The 14,382-nt window shown below is 35.7% G+C and overlaps 1 protein-coding gene across 20 annotated transcripts in view; it reads left to right on the top strand.

The window, feature by feature from the left end:
* Positions 1 to 14,382, top strand: part of CCDC91 (coiled-coil domain containing 91) — a 336,822-nt gene that overhangs the window by 111,963 nt on the left and 210,477 nt on the right. For 14 of the 20 annotated variants that reach the window (XM_083819591.1, XM_083819592.1, XM_083819588.1 and 11 more), the window contains one exon: positions 9,069 to 9,131. The gene's annotated coding sequence lies outside the window, so the exon portion shown is untranslated. Of the gene's footprint in view, positions 1 to 4,373; positions 4,436 to 9,068; positions 9,132 to 12,138; positions 12,277 to 14,382 lie in introns of all 20 variants that reach the window. The other 6 variants (XM_083819583.1, XM_083819600.1, XM_083819601.1 and 3 more) reach the window with 3 other exon arrangements.

Here is a 14,382-nt window from a genome sequence, read left to right as displayed (position 1 = left end):
TAATTTAGCTGTCTAACTATCCTGATATCGAAGGTATATGAGATTTGATGAGGTACATGGGTGATAAATACATGCATGAACGGCTTGTAATGCCTATCAAAACGCCTGGATTGTCCTTTGTTGGGGTGAAAAAGGCAAGTACTGGTTCAAGAAACATGTTTCCTTTAAAATGAGAAGAGACAGGAATTAACATGCTTGAAAATCTGAGAGGCTAATCAGATTTATTTTTGAAAACTATTACATTTAAATGGTCTGTGTGCCCTGAATACAACCTCTGCCCGCCTCCTCACTCCCCTCTAAACACGCACATATATTGCCCCAGTGGTACATGCACAGTTGAACAGACAAAATGTCTTTTAATTATCATTGCAAGAATAAATATATAAAGGCTCTATATTTTCAGCACACAGTTTTACGTCAGTCACATTTGAAAGGGGCCAAGATAAAACTGCTAGAAAATTAACTTACAGTAAAAGTCTTTAAAAAAAAGTATTCAAAAAGTGTAGAGATACTGATCCGTCAGTTTATTTTAATGTATCAGTTTCTTTAAGATGGATTAAAGAAGTTAATTTATCCAGTTAGACAACCAAGCAATTTTTCTTTATTAAAAAAAAAGGAAAAATAACATCAACATGTTTTTATTTTGAAGGATCTTCAGCAAGTATGAGCTATGCTTAAATGGTTTATACATACATTTTCTTAAAGTTTAAAATAGATTGATTACAGTGTCTAGAAATCTATATAACAAATGACAGTTTTTATTAAAAATAAGTGTTTAACATTTTACTCATTATCAGTGAAAGAAAGTAGTTTTGATTTTTAACTTTTTTGAGCAATCAGATATTTTAGAAAATTCATTTTCTTTACATAAAGTTGTTGCAAAAGCCTTTGCAGAAAATTATAGTAACTACCTGAAACTTTTAATTTTCAAATACATTTATTATTATTGAGTGTAAGTATAGGATATTAATGATTATTGTTCAAATATTCAAGTTGACTTTAGCGAAGCAAAAATTTTCTCTGGAAACTTTGACTAAAGATAATATAATTGCCCAGTAATTAATGCATTTAAAACATATCACTACATACAGTTTACTCTTTGGAACCTGAATTTCTATGTCTATTTCTATGTCAGTGTTGCTAGAAGGGATGGCTTCTGCTTAGCAATTTTTGGATAAGTTTCAGTAGTTTTCTTTAAGTAGTGCCCATTTCAAAAGCTATTAAGCTGAATGTATATGTATAGAATGAACTTGCATATAATTTACTTGTGAATATGTAAGATACTTGTTAACTTTAAATACTTCATGGAAATAAATGACCACTGGAGCTCCTTGTCTTTTTCTTGTACGTTGTGTGCATGGCAGCTTAGTATCTTAGAACAAATATCCGAGGTAAAGCCTTTATTTCCAAGAGCATGCATTCATTTCCAGTTTAACAAAGGTTTTGAAGGATACTCAAAATTGTGACCTAAAATGAATGCATAGGAGAAAGAACAGTTATTCTTCCTTAGGCTGGGAAGATGTGGAACATTCTGAATTAATCCCACTGTTATGAATGGAGGTTTGGCTCATTATAAACTTTATGCATCCAATTTATTCTGCACTTTAGCTCTGAGGCAATATATGTTTTATGAATTATCCATGTTTCATGTGTGTGCATGCTAGTGTAATATACGGATGGAGATCCTGACTCCTCTAATAGCATGATGCCACCATTGCTGCTAAGAGAAGTGCTGTAGAAGTTAGTTGCACACCAATGCAACAAGGTGGTGGTGGTATAGTGGTGAGCATAGCTGCCTTCCAAGCAGTTGACCTGGGTTTGATTCCTGGCCAACGCACATCATTTTTTTTCTCGCTCTACTCTGTGCTGGTGCAGCTTCGCCTCGAGTACTGTGTGCAGTTCTGGGCAGCACAGTACAAAAAGGATGTAAAACTGTTTGAGAGTGTCCAGAGGAGGGCTATGAAGATGGTGAAGGGACTAGAGGGGAAGATGTATGAGAAGCAGCTGAGGTCACTTGGCCTGTTCAGCCTAGAAAAAGGGAAGCTGAGGGGGGACCTCATTGCGGTCTACAGCTTCCTCACGAGGGGGAGTGGAGGGGCAGGTGCCAACCTATTCTCCTTAATAGGAGAATAGGTGATAGGATAGGAACCAGTGACAGGACCCATGGGAAGGTTGTCAAGCTGAGGCAGGGGAAGTTTAGGCTGGACATCAGGAAGAGGTTCTTCACAGAAAGGGTGGTTGCACACTGGAACAGGCTCCCCAGGGAAGTAGTCACTGCACCAAGCTTTTCGGAATTTAAGAAGCGTTTGGACTGTGCACTGAGTCACATGGTCTGGATTTTTGGGTAGACCTGTGTGGAGCCAGGAGTTGGACTTGATGATAATTACGGGTCCCTTCCAACTCGGGCTATTCTATAATTCTATGATTTTGAAAGGTGATTAATGTCTATTTAGTGATATGTTTTTTTTGCTATGATGATATTATGGAAGGATCTGCTTGTTAACACGTGTTGTATGATGACATTTTCCCTGCGCAATAAGAACTTTTCTGTTAACAGAATTGAGGAGGAGTTGTGTGGATCTTGGAAAAGAAATCTGTTGGGTTGCACTTCTAGGGCATGCCTAGCATGCTGCCTGTCTAGCTTTGTAGGCTAGGAGCCAAAAGTGAATGGGTTGTAGGATGGTGGAGAATCTGGCTGGTATTCTTGTCTGTCTGTTTTAGGAAATTATTTGTTTAATTGGTAACTGATGAGTTGTATTCTTGATATCAACGTCCTCATCACATACTCGATACTTAAATTACTTAAATAGTCTGGTGACTTGCTGAGTATGGGACCTTTCAAAAAAAATGTGTTTCTTGTTCTGAAATGGGCACAGTAGTGCCTTTATCAAAAACTTTGGGACTTGGAAAGGATGCATTCTAGAAATGCTTACTAGGTATAAAGTATCAACTTAGAAAATATTTTAAAGTACCGTGCTCTGACAGAAAAAGAAAAGAACTTAAGCATTGAGCCCTAATCCTATTTCCATTCTGGCTTGATTTGTGATCTCTGCTCTCAGCTTCCACATCGTATTGCAAAGGGTGTAATGCTACTACTATGTTTTTAAATGATTTTATGGGGCCTAATCAAATAAGTAGTAATCAACCTGTTCCATGAGGTAAATATACTTTTATTGACTGTAACAGAGAACATATGATAATATTAATTTGGTGAAAGGTCTTGTGACAAAAGTACTGCGTAACATGCTTAGGAGTATGCCAAGAAAAGAAGGAATATCAAGGAGAGATCATGTGCATGTTATCTGGAAGCGATGTTTTCTGTTGGAAAGCAAATCAGCATTTTTGTTGTTAAGGAATTGAGAGCTGGGCAGTGTGAAACCTTTCCAGTTTGCCTCATGAGAGTCATATGAAAATGAATTCACATCTTCGCTTGCTTGTATGTGAATTGAACCCTCTCTTTAGGAGATTGTGAAAAGCCATATTCATCTGTTTGATGTGTGAACAAAAAGTCAACAAGTCATCTTTTCAAGTGTTAGTAAAGGGGGAAGGGTACAATGATGATGCAATTTTCTTTTCATGTGGGAGGGAGTAATGCCTGTTCTTTTCTGCTTTTAACAGTATATCCAGAACTTGCAAAACAAAGGATGAAAAGTTTGCAAAATGACTGGACATCTTTTCTTTCAGTGTTTGGGTTACCTCAATTTATGTTGTTATAGAATCTGAATTTCCAGTAGGTAGTTGGAAGGAAAAAAAAAAGAATATTAAGGTATTTTTTTTTAAAGTGTTCTGTTTCAAGACTAGCAACTGAGGCATGTGAAATTGGTAAAACTTTAAAATCTGAAACATAATCTGTAGTCTTTTTGATAATTTGATCATCTAGTGGTGGAGAAGTAGGTTAATATCTTCTCAAATTGGTAAGTACCGTCTCCCTGTGAGAAGGACTGTACTTCCAGGGTTTGGAGAAAGATGAGGGGAGGAATTTAATTGGAAAAGTGAGTGTGCATTAAGAGGCGTGCACTAATAAAGAATTGCTATTTATTTTTTAGTATAATTTGTATTGAATCCTGTTTTGCATGATAGAGTTAGTGTATATTAGTGGCTTTCTTTCATATGTTCATGGTCATCTATTGGCTTTTCTAACATATATGGAATAACATTTTCTAAACTTCGACACTTTGTTGTCACGAACTCTACAGAAGTTAAAGAAAAACAATATTCCTTTCATAATATTTAATTATTGTGTTTACTAAATATCCTTTATTTGACCTTTTTTATTTTTAATGAAGAGAAAAGCTGTTTTTAACTACATACCAAGGTGACCTACTGAACTTTTAAGCTCATGTTTTTTAAGTTTGTTTTTTTTTTTTTTTCAGTGGAAGTAACGCTGAGTTAAAAACAGGAAGGGGTGGGGGGAATCCAACCACATTTGAGCCAGGCAAGACAATTCTCTATTCCAACTTATTTTTCTAATTATTTCAAGCATATATTCTGTTTTAATATTTAAGAGTTAGAGATTAATTCTTTTTTAGTTACCATTAATGATAGTCATTTGTACGTGTTACCATACATCCTTATGACCATATATTATATATTCATAGACTTATGGTTTTGTTTGACGTCATATTAAATTGTTGCTGTGATGCTGAGTTACTAAGATTGTATTGGAACTTCTATTCTCATATACTGAATTCAGAGTAGGTTTTACTACGCTGAATTGAATTTCGCTTTGTTCTCTAGTTTTTACTCTTGGAAAGCTTCTCCCTTCCTCATACAGACACCTCTCTCTAGGTTCTTGTAAAAATACATTACAGTGATTTGCTAATAAAAAGGTTTGATATTCAGGAATGTTGGATGTTAAAAGAACAGAGGCACAAATATTTCAGTTATTAATCTAAGTTGTTGAGATTTAAAAATTTTTAAGTGGAAATGCATTTGAAATATGACCATATGCATATGACCATTCTATTTTACTCTTAAACCTCAATTTCTTAAATTTATCCTACATAGGCTATAAAAGAAAGACTACTGTATGTCTTAGCATTCCAAAACTCTCAACAGTGGATATTTTTGTACTATTTATTTCTTTCCTTTCAAGTAAAAAATACTGCATTACATGAATAAGCAATTTACAAAAAAGTAAACATATAGTTGGAGTGTCCCATTCCATAAACTATTTCCTGTCTGGAACTGATACCTCTATATTCTTTTGAGAGAGAAGCATGAAATAACAAAGCACTGTATCCATCAAGACCAAGACGAAGATAAAGATAGAGATTCCTAAATCTTAAACTGACTCAAAAAGCCATTCGTTATGAAATGTTAACTTTCTCTTTTTGGAGAAAAAAAAAAAAAAAGGTATTGCAATTTCTAAATGTCTTACCATATTCACAGTTGAATCATGCAATTTAATGATTTTTGGAAGGATTTTGAGCAAATTAATCGATAACTGTTTCATATTACTGCCAGAGAATAAATTCTTGTAAACTTCTTTTCATGTTAACATCACCTCAGCCTTCTTCAAGATACATCTCTGAGTAAAGAAATTCAGTTGAGACTTTTTTTGAATTCATGATGAAAGTATTTCACTAGGATTTTGGTACTTTTGCTCCCCCTACGGTAGTGAAGACTTCTAGAGATACTTTCTGTTTCCTGCTTCTCTCTGGAAGTTGGTTTGTTAACAAACTGAATCCTAAAATGATCTTAAACAGAAGTTGGTAGTTATATTGGTAGTATAATTTAACTGGAGAATGGTCTCAAGGGTGGATTCACGTTTTTGGTCTCTACTTCTATGATTCTAGAGCTTGTAACTATTATTGTTGTTATTTTACTATATTATTCTGAATAAAATTTAAAGCATTGAATCATGGACCTTGGGTGGAAGGGAAGTCTGGAGATTTTCTACTCCAGAACTCTGCTTAAAGAAGGATAAATTAGAGTAGGTTGCTAAGAGGCTTGTGTAGTTCAAGTCTGAATATTTTCAGGGATGGAGTGTCTACAATTTCTGTGGGCAACCCTTTCCAATATCTGGTCAAAACTCACTATTCTGACTTTCTCCTATGCATCTTGTCATGTCCCTGTGTGAGTCTGAGAACAGTCTGGCTTTTAAGAGGATTGTCTCCAACTTTATGATCCCTAGTGCAATAAGAATACTTTAAACGTGAGAGTTAGTTATTAAAGCCTACTGTGGTCACTTTGCTCCAGCATTTTCAGGGCAATTACTCACTGATCTTCGTTAACTAGTTAGTGGATGACAAGTCATACTTCTCTTAGCTATTTGTTGAATACAAATATATTTCCAGGGCTCCTGAGTAGCAGCAATCTGAATCAGGATCACATAGATTGTTGATCTGGACTTGATGTTAATTAATTATAGGTATGCGCCTGGCTGTGCGTAACAAATGTTTAATTCAAACTGCTATTTAATTCTAACTATTTTTGAGATTTTGGGGGTGGCTTTTCTAGACAGCACAACAGATTTTCATTATATCAGCTTTATCAAAATTCTCATAGGAGTTTGTATACATTTTGTGAATGCTTTGGCCTTTTAAATGAAAAGATATTTGTGATGGAGAAAGTTTTTAGAGGGATATTAAAGAAAATTTAAAATTAGTAAACTGTGCGATTCTTTTTTTTTATATAATGAAACAAAACCTATATTTTTTCTGTGCTCTGGTCACAAGAAATCAATTATGGTGAAGACTGGAAACCTTGGAAGGACTTTCTATAAAATCTTAAGTTGTTAGAATTCAGTCTTCTGAAAAAGTATCCGTTGATTCTGGAGCTGTATTTTAGTATGATACTTTTGCTGGAGTTAAAATGGTCTTATTTTGAACTCATCTTTGGATACCTAGAATAAAAAAGTCGGTATTATTTTAAGGAGTACCTTCTAAAAGTTGGGAGAAACTGATAAAGATTCATGGTCAGGTAAAATCCTCTGTGAAAAAGTAAATGTTACTAAAACTGCTTATGTCAAGAGGTAACCCTCTGGAATTAAGTCCGTCTTTGTCTTGATAGAGAGTTTTTTTTGTTTGTTTTTTGTTCTTTCATGACCGTAGATCTCAGTGACCAGAACACTTGGAAAACAGACTATACAGATCTTCTCTGTTCAGCCTTCTAATTTGAAATATGTGCTAAAAGTGCCACTGTGGTACTTGCAGTCTTTTCTGGATGATGCTGTCCTGAGTACTTATGGTTACACATGGAATGCCCCTGTGGTCCATGGGCTGTGGTCTGGTATAGAGACAAAAATGGTCCATGCATGTGGTAGATTTCTACCTCAGGAAATACTCTGAAGTAAAACTCAACAATTATTTCAGAATCACAAGCAGAGTAGTATTTTAGACACTGGCCTGGGGTTGACACCTTTTTATTGATCTAGGTGAAAACACTTCTGATTTTTATTAATTCTTTCCTATGCATAAATGCACACCAATTAGTGGTAGTTTTACATATGTATACATGAGTTGAGGAGCAACAAATGAAAACTGTGCAGTTTCTATCTAATATTGCACTTTTTTCCCTCCCTGCTACTAATTTTTTTCTTTCCAGTCTGTTTTAGAATTTAGAAACTAGAACAGTTCAGATGGAAGGGATCTTCAAAGATCAAGTCCAACTACATGACCGCTTCAGGGCAAAAAAAAAAAAAAAAAAAAGCACGTTACTAAGAGCATTATCCTAATGCCTCTTGAACACTGACAGGCATGGGGCATTGACAGTCTCTCTAGGAAGCCTGTTCCAGTGTTTAATCACCTGACAGAGAAATTTTTTCTTAATGTCCGGTCTGAAAACGTTCCCTGTCACAGCTTTGTGTCGTTCCCTCGCATCCTGTCACTGGTGACCAGGGAGCAGAGACAGGCATCTCCCTCTGCACTCCCCTCCTCAGAGAGCTGCAGAGAGCAGTGAGGTCACCTCTTGTCTGGAGAAAAGGAGCCAAGGAAACCCAAGTGTCCTCAGCCTCTCCTCGCAGGACATGCCTGCCAGCCCTCATACCAGCTTTGTTGCCTTCCTCTAGACACTTTCAAGGACCTTAACATCCGTTTTATATCGTGAAGTCCAGAACTACACACAATATTCAAGATGAAGCTGCACCAATGCTAAGTATAGTGGGAGAATCACCTCTTTTGGCTGGCCATGCTGTGTTTAATACCCCACAAAATGCAGTGTGCCCTCTTGGCTTGGGCACACTGCTGCCTTGTGCTGAGCCTGCTGTCAGCTGGCACCCCCAGGTTGATATGATATGAATATGATTTTACTAGTTTTCTGATGTTAGTTTCTTCTAGGTTATGTTTGAGCAATTGCCAGTTCTTGAGTAGATTTTCCATACAAGACTGTCATGTTTTTCTTCCTGTCTTAGGTGAATTTGAAAAACTCCCTACCTTCTCTGTAGGGAGCTATCAGGGCTTCTTTTGTGTGAAAATGGAGCTATTACCTTCTTCTTTTTTGTGAATCCATATCAATCTAGGGTAATTAAATGGACTTGGAATTTAAACTTTGTAGCTTTTTTTCTTGCTTTAAGCATTGTTTAAAACAAAGCAAGCTGTATGCTAAAGATGAGGACCCACAAGTTCTTTAAAAAAAAAAAAAAGTTACATCGATTCTGCAGATTATCTTAAATTCCATAAATAATAGGTATTAGAGATTTTTTGTTCATATTGTTCAGTACCTTTCAGGTGAGAGTATGGTTTGTGAATAATATCTTTATTTTAATTTCCTTATTAAGGACTATAGGCAAGGAAAGAAGAACTTTTGTTTATGATTGTATATAATCTTTGAAAAAATTTTGAAGATTTATTATACTTATAAAAGGTGTATGTATTGGTGTTTAATCTTATACTGTGGTTTATTTTCTTCTAAAAGTGTTTCTTAAGATTGGGAAAGGCAGTTATAGAAGTCTTGTAGATGGCATAAGTTGTTCTTATTACAGTAAACTGGTATAATTGCTGCAGCTTTTGCATCCACTGTTTTATTACATACAGCACTGTATTACATGGAAATACTATTATTTCAAAAATAGTTAGGAAGTTAGATATGAAATATATATGACGTAGAATCTTATTTGCTTCTTACAGGATCTGGACATTTCAGACGAGAGCTGACTCCCGAGAAAAGAACTAAGGGGTGAAGTTTTTTTTGTAAGTTTTTATGAATCTTAAATTCACTCTGGGAATGGATTGAAAAAATTGAGCTATTTACTTTTATTTTACATGTCTTATTTTGTGCAAATCAGTGTTTGACTTTTGTAACATTTCCTAATGTGCTGTTCTCAGTTCTAAGTCTTGAAACCTTCTAGAGACACTTTGGGATAAATGAATAGATGAACAGATGAATAGGAAAAGAAAATTCTGTTTGTTTCATCTACTGCTTGACTATCATCACCTTGTTTGACTAGACTCCTTGCAGATATTCTAAACTTGACTGTATATATGGCCTTAAAGAACATGATGTAGTGCTTAATGTAGATGTGCTTTTGGGTGTGGTTGTGTCCTCCTGAGGACTCCCAAACTAAATTTTTCCATGATTCCTTAAATATATTCAACTGTACTTCATTTGGGCTGTGGAAAAGAATCTTACACAGGCTGTCATATTTTCTTAACAGCCACATAGATTTCAATTGAATCAGTTGTAATATAAACAACTACTACTGTAAAATAGGTAGCTTTGCATCTGATTTCTTACTTCATTATCTTTTTATTAAAAAAAAAAAAAGTTTTAAGCCAGTGCTGGGATTGAAACGAACCTCTATTACTGGGAGTAAGTTCCTGTGACGTGTTCTGTGTTGTATTCTTCCCCTGAGCCCCCTTGAATGTAGCAGGGATCAGTTAAAGGACCGGATACACTGTATAATCAAATCCAGGCACCAACTGCTGTATTATTGTGCCTTTCATTGATGAAGTGCAAACTGATTCATGGTGGTGGATATTTCTCACATCCCGTTATATGACTAAATTCACATTGGCATTTTGTTTATACCTATTTTTCATGATCTCATGATGAAGGTAGTACATACAGCCCTTGAACATCTTTGTATGGAATGCTATTGTCCATCTGATTGAAGGATAAAAAGGCAGTTCTTTTGATTAAAGGAGCAAAATACTCTTGTTTCAGCCTCAGCCTACCATCTTTGGTGTAACACATTCAGTCAACAACAGTCCCTTCCAAACATTCTTTGAGAACTGGCATGTACAGATACACATCTGTACGCCTACAGAGATTTAGATGCTCAACCATAAGGAAAAGAAAGTAGACTTTCTTTTTCTCATGTAGCATTAAATTAAGCCTTGCATCTTTGATCTCCCGTTGTGTTGTACTTATATAGGATGCACGTTTTTCTATTAATTTGCTTTTGGCAGCAGCTCATTAATTTGAATAATATTAAATTATACTTTCCAAAGTCCTTAGCTTTCTTTTTCTGGAAATTTTAAAGCTGTTTGCCTTTTATTGTGATTAAAAGTGCTACCAGACTTGGGAGGGGAAAAAAAAAATTGAACTGAGAAGCATAAACCCCCCTACCTTTCCAAAAGTAGAAAATTTAATTGAATTTCCATTTTGGGGGGGGGGGCATTTCATTATCTGAAGAGACAAAAAGCTTGTATTTCTTCTTAAAATATCATCCTAATGTTTACCTTTGATTCCAGCCAGAAGACTTAGATACCTCATTAAATACTTGTAGCTTATTCAAAGTAATGAGTACTCAACTTGAAATAGCATATTTCATAATAGTAGAAGAATTTTGAGTATCTCTGAAACAATTACTAATTTATTAGTCATGCTTTAGGCATAAACATTGAATTTCTCATGGAAGTCTTGTGTAATTTTTTTTTAATTCCAACATCTTTTATCTTAAAAGATCACATTTATGGCAACTACTAATACAGTCAAAGTTTTCAAATTGAAAAATGGTCATAAATATTACTCTGGTCTTAGGTCCTCATGGTGTTGTTGATGTTTGTCTCTGGTTAAGTGTATACTTTGCTTTTTAGAAACAGATGATAAATACTGAAAATTTAATGCAGAATGTAGGAGCTGTAATGTGCTTTCCTGTTTAAAAAAAACAATACTGAATTATTTTTCTGTAATATTACTGTGAACTCTTCATTGAATAAAAAACAACTAAGTGAATGTTAACCACATGGATCATGCTATCTTTGTAGGAATTTTTTCCATTCAATTTTACTGTATAGCCAGCTATACAGTAAATCTGCAGAAGCTTTTCATTACAAACAACATACTGCTATGAGGCAAATTACAGAATTGGAAATTACAAAAATAAAACACTAAAAGGATTGAACTCTTCAGCGATTTAAAGAATTGAGCATTATTACATCATGTAGTTTCATTCTTTTTGAAGAAAAAAGCAAAAAATCACCTATATTTCAGTACCTAGTTAAACCTGTGATTTGTAGGAATTGATTCCTGACAGAGATGCCAGAGGAATTTGGCCTTAAAACAAGGAATGAGCAAACCCCTCAGAACAACCCCCCAACCGCCAATTCTGCTAGTAGCACTTGTTTAGTTTGTTTTGACAGTGGTCTTTGGTAATGTTTATATTGTTCTTCATACTGAGTTCCTGTCCATAGTAAATGAAATACATTGCTGTGATTATGATCTGAGTGTTATTAAACAAATTGCTTTCAGCGCTGAGATCTCAAGCAGGAGTGAAGTAAGGAATTAAAATTTTCTTAAAACAAACAAAAGCCTTTCCAGATAGTCTAAAGTTACTTTAATTTCCAATTTCCAAACATTCATATTCTGGTCTTTTTGGAGATGTGTGTCCTTTGGGGATATGTATATTCTTTAATCAGAAATTTCTAACACATGACTTAGTAGCTACTCTAAGTTGTTAAGATGCCATATGCTTATTGTGGAGTTCTAATGGGTATAGATCAGGAGAAGAGCAGAAAAAGAGGTTGTTCTCATTTTAAAATTGCCCATGGATGTTTGGAGTTCTTGCAGAAGAGCTGTGAGGAGAAGTTAACGTGAGCTGGTTTGAAGTTTTTCAATAAGAAGTTTATCATCTGTTCTGCTCTTTGTCACAGCATCTGTGATGCTTTCTATATGTATGCTTTATAAATGTATATATGTAGTATATATGCTTTCTAAATGACTATTTTCTTTGCTTCTCGTACATATCTTGGATAGGCTTTTTTGGAGCCTGCAGTTTCGGCCAAAGATTTGTTCTTCAAATAATGCGGTCTATGTTATGTCCGGTGAAGAAACAGCTAATAAGCCTGTCCTAGATCGAGCACATGGAATGAGTCATTTAGTAAGCAAAAACAGGCAAGTAAAACTGATATGTTGTCATAGGTAGGGGTTAACCACCAGCTGTATTTGCCAGAAGTAAAAATGCTGCAGCCCCACCCTCAGCCAGCTCCACACATACTGTTCTGACAAAACAAACAGCAATATGCTCTGTAAGTTTTTTCTTTAAAATGTACAAAATTCTGCAAGTAAGATAGCTACTTACTCAAAATTACTGACTAGATAGCTGTGTCCAGTTGAAGGTACCTGGCAAAATTAGCGGTGTCTGTTACTGAAGCAAACATATTTGATTTATCAGGTAATAGATCAGGACTTGATTAATTTGAATTCTTACTGATCGAAGGTAAACTTTTAAGTGAATGAAGAATCTTTTTTGTTCAATGTTTGGTGTCTCTACCACTTCTGGATATGAAGAAGACTGAGATTTCTGGTGGGATTACAACAGTCCTTCTCCTAACAGCAGGAGAGGGGAAGATGGTCTTTTTTCTGTTATTCTTTGTGAAAGACCACTCATCTTCCTGTGTATAAAAACATGAGTTTGGTCTGTGTGTTGGGTAAGTGCATTTAACAAAGTTCTTGTGACATATGTTAAGCTGATGGTCAAGGTTGGGTGGCTGCATTTTGTATAGGAAAGCTTGCAAGCATCTCAGATATACATATCTGTATTTGAATACATTAATCATGCTTTGTTATCTGTCAGTTGTAGAGAATGAAGCCCTGAGCAACCTGATCAGTGTTGGCTCTACTTTGAGCAGGAGCTTGGATGAGATAACTTGCTGAGGTCCCTTCTGGTCTAGTTTTGTATATTTTGAATATTGTATGATTTGGTGATTACAAACCTGGTCATAAAGTCTAGTCTTTACTAAAAATGAAGTGGCTTACATTTTCGTAATCCGTGGGAAGTTTTTTCTTTTCACAGGAGTGTGACTCTGGGGAGCTTCTCAAGCTTTGTAGGACATGACTGGAAAACTGAAATGTTTTGGAAATGGCCTGGGCTATGTTACCTACTGTGCTTTTTCCAACCGTAATTTCTATGAATCTGTAATTTTGAGGTTGATTTCTTGTTGCCCAATTTCACAGTTACTTAATTCCAGTATCAGACATACTTTAAGAGACCACATTTAGTCATGGTAAGAGTGTGTGGGTTGTTTTTTTTTAAGTCCTTCTTTAGATTGTCAGTGCTTAATGTATTCTTTCCTATTTTGATGCTGCAAATAATGTTCGTAGTCTGTGAGAAAGGAAAAGTTTGATATCCCATCTTAAAATAGCCTGATTTAAAAAATGCTTCTACTAAAGCTGTTGCAGTTCACTGTCAAACCTTAGGCTAGTTATGCAGCTTATTAATACCAGCATTGTGTTTCCGTCACAAGAATAGGGAGTAGCATTGAGAAATCGTATATTTGGGGATACTTTGAGCATTGTTATCAGCTAAGCTTGCAATGAATTATTCAAATATTTTTAGAGCTAAATGAACATGTACTTTCAAGGTTGAAAGACTCCTAAAAGTTGGCTTGATTAATTTTTTTCAGTGTGGTTCTCAAAGTATTAGAATGGTCCTGTTTCCTACTTCTTGCAGAAAGCACACTTTTATGCAAGAGGTAGCATTTTTGGAAAGACAGTATCTCCCAGTGATAGCTCTGGAAAAATCAGAGAATCAGAATATCCTAAGTGGGAAGGGACCCAAAAGGATCATTGAGTCCAACTCCTGGCTCCACACAGAACCACCCAAATATCAGACCATATGTCTGATATTATCATATGGAGCATTGTCCAAATGCTTCTCAAACTCTTGACAGGTTTGATGTCACTTCCCTGGGGAGCCTGTTCCAGTGCCTGACCATCCTCTCAGTTAAGAATCTTTTCTTAATATCCAACCTGAACCTCTTTGACGTAGATTCATGCCGTTCCCTCACGTCCTGTCACTGGTCACTAGAGAGAAGAGATCTGTGCCTGCCCTTCTGCTTCCCCTCGTGAGCTGTGGGCCAACATGAGGTCTCCCCTCAGTCTCCTCCAGGCTGAACAAAGTGACTTGCCCTCTAGACCCTTCATCATCTTTGTAGCCCTCCTCTGGGCACCCTCTAATAGTTGTATCTCCATATATTGTGGTGCCCAAGACTGCACATG

The sequence above is a fragment of the Anser anser genome, assembly GCF_964211835.1.
Source record: "Anser anser genome assembly, chromosome: 1".
NCBI classification, from domain to species: Eukaryota; Metazoa; Chordata; class Aves; order Anseriformes; family Anatidae; genus Anser; species Anser anser.
Note: the sequence above shows the minus strand (reverse complement) of the source record. Positions and strands in the feature narration are given on the sequence as shown.